This window comes from Varanus komodoensis, unplaced genomic scaffold (assembly GCF_004798865.1).
Source record: "Varanus komodoensis strain SLA01 unplaced genomic scaffold, ASM479886v1 scaffold1, whole genome shotgun sequence".
In the NCBI taxonomy this organism is placed as follows: domain Eukaryota; kingdom Metazoa; phylum Chordata; class Lepidosauria; order Squamata; family Varanidae; genus Varanus; species Varanus komodoensis.
Genome location: NW_025335268.1, coordinates 114,607,273 through 114,611,402, shown reverse-complemented (window position 1 = coordinate 114,611,402; position 4,130 = coordinate 114,607,273). Strand labels below are relative to the sequence as shown.

Genomic DNA, 4,130 nt, shown 5'->3' with positions numbered 1-4,130 from the left:
GGATCTGGACAGACTATGGAAGTGGGCAGGACACAACAGGATGGCATTCAATGTGGATAAGTGCAAGGTCTTGCACTTGGGGCACTGGAATAGCTGTCATAAGTACAGGTTAGGTGACAAGTGGCTGGAGAGCAGCACTTGTGAAAGGGACCTCGGGGTACTGGTTGACTGCAGGTTAAACATGAGACAGCAGTGTGATGCAGAGGTCAAGAGGGGAACGCCACCCTTGGTTGCATAGCCAGAAGTGTGGCTTCTAGATTGAGAAAGGTATTACTACCACTCTACACGTCTCTGGTGCGCCCGCAACTGGAGTATTGTGTTCAGTTTTGGGCCCCTCATTACAGAAAGGATATAGCCAGGTAGTGCTATATACAGTCAGTGCAGCGTAGGGCCACAAGGTTGGTGGCCGGTTTGCAGAGGATGCCAGGAACTGGGTCTCTTCAGCCTGGAGAAGAGGAGACTCAGAGGGGATATGTTGGCGACATACAGATATGTGAGGCGATGTCACATGGAGATGGGTAGAGACCTGCTCTCCCCTGCAGAGGAAGGCAGGACACTCTCCAATGGAGCAAAGCTCAGGGAGCCAAGGTTCCATTTGGATGCCAGGAATCACTTCCTGACAGTTAGGACCCCGAGGGTGTGGAATGGGCTTCCACGAGAGGTCGTTGAGGCCCCTATCGGTGCGGGTGTTCAAGGATAGGCTGGACGTCCATATGGTGGGCATGTCGTGAGCGGAGCGGGCTGGTGCCAGAGGTCAGACTAGATGGCCCGGGAGGTCCCTTCTGACTCTCTATGTTTCTATGTAGCTTCCCCACCTACCACTAATGTGCTTGAGTAACACTTTGTGATGTACTCTTCTGCCTCATAACCAGACTTTTCTAAGGAGAGAGGTAATTATCTGCTTCAAATGTGCACTTTCTATGATTTCTGTGGAACTGAGAATGTAACTGATCTCCATCCTTCTATTTCCTTTCTATTTGTGGACTACTGCAAACATGATTGTGTAGTGCTGGCCAGAAAAGTCCCTGAGACCTTCTTTCATTCTGTACTTAAGGTCTGCTATATAATTATTAGTGGAAGATCAAGAGGAAAAAATAGCAGGCAAAAAGAAAGGCCAAAATTTGGGCTGCTATTACATATGGGGAGTCATTGGCAGCCTCTTGGGGGGATATGTTCTATCCAAACATGGGCCAGCTGGACACCCTGCCCTGCTTATTGGCCCACTGCCATATATTAGTGGTAATTGAACAGCATTCTCAAAAACAGTTCTAGGAAGCACACACCTGGAGTCACAAATTGAAGTAATGTATGAAGCAAGTGGGGGCATAGTGTTATATGTTTACAGGCACCCAAGCATGCTGCTAAAACTGATCCTGATTGGGAGAAGGAAGAAACTGTATGGGGAAAGGTCTATGGATAGGGAGAATGAGTGGCCTGAGCCTGATGTTCAAGAAGAGTTGCTGCTAACATTTATAGAAAATTTGTTTGCCTTTCTATTACATCAGTTCATTCTGCCATGGCCATTCAAAAAGTATAGTCCACAGCAGTAGCTACTGCTTCTCCAGAAGCACATATGCTCTGAACTATGTGATGCATGGCCCACATGGACAGGAGACAATAATTCAGTCTGCACTACTCTGTCTTGGTGTTCAGTTCTCTGAAAATTTCCTCTGTAGCACAATCCAAGCCTCTAGCAAGCTGCACATGATTGGTTTTACATTTGTTCCTCAAGCATACCACTCTCTGTGTGTCAGTCAAGTGTATCTCCTTCTGTGCAACCTTCCTGTAGTATGGCAGCCTCTTGTAGAGCAGGAGTTCCTGCTCCTCCGCTGATAGCTGCTTCTGTTCATCTACAGGTTCCCCTTCATCTTTGGCTAGTTCTTGCTCTTCCAACTCCAGGCAAGAGACTAGTAAAGGCGGGGACACTAATTTCAGCAAACCCTGTTGTAGTGGTGGCATTTTACCATCACAGCCAACTCAGGAAGAATGGATTAAGCCACCCTCACATAACTCTGGAACAAGCCATGGTTTGCATAACTCACCCCTGTGAGGTTTGGACAACATAGTATGACATGATTTTATCAGGATCTGGGCTGTTCTGGGGCTTCACCTGATGGTCAGAACCAAAAATTTATCTTAGTATTCACAGGATTGGTCCCAGACCCTCTTAGATCTCTTAGGCTCCTGATGAGCACCTGCTGGCAGCCCTGGGGGAAGAGCTATGTAAGCAACCTCTTCTTTCCAGGACTTGCTTTAGCAGCACAGGCTTTCTGCCTTACCTCAGCAACATAGCTCTTCTTGCTGGCTGTAGTATGAGTCAGCTTCTTACCTTGCCGGACCCTTGCTTCATTTGGTTCATACTACATCTTGCCTTGCTGTTGTTGCCTCAGCAAACCAGGTTTGCTTGTTAGCTGTGGTTCAGTTCCTGCATTTTGCCTGAGCCTTGCTGTGTCTTCTGCCTTGCTGTGTCTCCTCCCTCAAGGTACATGCACCTCTGTCTTCCTGGTTCCTGACCCTGGCCTGTTCTGTGAGTTTAACTTGGATTTTACTATTCAACTTTTAACTCTGTTTTGCCTTGAGTTCTATTGCCCTGGTCCTAGTGCCTCTGTCTTGACTAAGTCTCAATGGACTGTTTGGTCACACAAACTGGCCCTGCATAATGTCTGTCACACAACCTTCTCTGTTGTATTTTTTAAATTTCTATACTTCCCAATAGCTGAAACTTTCTGCCAATTTCACTATTAAAACCATAATCCTCCTTCAGAGTGGAGTCTGTCACTCTCACTCACTCATCCACAAATGAACTTACAGAAATGTATGCAAAATTATTTATAGTAATTATAATGCTGTTCTGAATGAACTTATAATATTTAATCTGTAGTACATTACTGATTCAGACTTTTTCAGTGTCTATCTGCCTTATAATTTGCAATGAAAAAGAACATATCTGATGTCAACATATATACAAAATACTTGGAAAATATATTTGAATATCACAATTTAAATTGCTGAACATGTCCAAAACTATGAAGCATTCATTTATTCTGACCATTACAGTACCTGACACATATACTGATTTCAATGAAGTGGGATATTTTATTGAATTTTATTTTACTTTACTGCCCATAATGCACACATGCAGAAAAATAACAAAATGAAATACACTGAGGGAAATTATCACTAAAAGGTGAAACAAGAATTATTATTATTGGATCTACTGAAGCACAGCTAATAACAGAAAGAATTTTATGAAACTTTAAACATCTTCTGTTTGGCAGTATTTTTCTACTACCCTGTTTCCCGAAAAATAAGACCTAACCAGAAAATAAGCCCTGCATGATTTTTCCAGGATGCTCATAATGTAAGCCCTACCCCCAAAATAAGCCCCAGTTAAGATCATCAGCCAAACACATTTAGTCTGTCCATTGCAACACAATTTAGGGTTTGGAGAGTTATGACGATGTTCCAGAAGATGACGTGACTGTTTTTGAATAAATGTAGATTTTTGTACATGAAAAAATAAGACATCACCTGAATATAAGCCCTAGTATGTCTTTTGGAGCAAAAATTAATATAAGACCCAGTCTTATTCTCGGGGAAACACGGTACTACATCTTTGTAAGTGGTCCTGACATTCAAGATGAGACTTTATTGATTGTTGTAGGTAGAGTGCATTTCATTCAATTTCAAGAAATGGGCATACATTTTGAAATGTGAGCCACTGTCAGGCATCAACTACAGAAGGCACAGTGGTGCCTCATCCTTCAAATTACTCTAACTTTGAATGATCCAGAGTTTGAAGGTTAAAGTTGAGATAAAATTGCTTCAAAGTTCAAATGATGCTTCTAATGTTCGAATTGCATGTGAAGTGAAAAAAAAAATGCAATTGCGGTGTAACTGTCATCCATTGTGCTCCTGTCTATCTCGCTGTGAAACTTCTTTTGCAAAACATCTGTTGCGTAATGCTCATGCATGTTCAGTGTGTGTGTTTTATGAGTTTTCGGGGGGGGGGTTGCTTTATTTTGTGGATATATATAAAACCAATCATTGCTAAGGTACAGTAAATGCACTAACATAACATTACTAATATAAATTCTAATACAGTGGTGCCTTGTACTTCAAACTTAATT

The 4,130-nt window shown here is 42.7% G+C and overlaps 1 protein-coding gene across 2 annotated transcripts in view; it reads left to right on the top strand.

Annotated features, from left to right (window-relative positions):
* MIER1 (MIER1 transcriptional regulator) overlaps positions 1 to 4,130 on the top strand; it is a 61,233-nt gene that overhangs the window by 10,485 nt on the left and 46,618 nt on the right. The gene's annotated exons all lie outside the window — the stretch shown is intronic.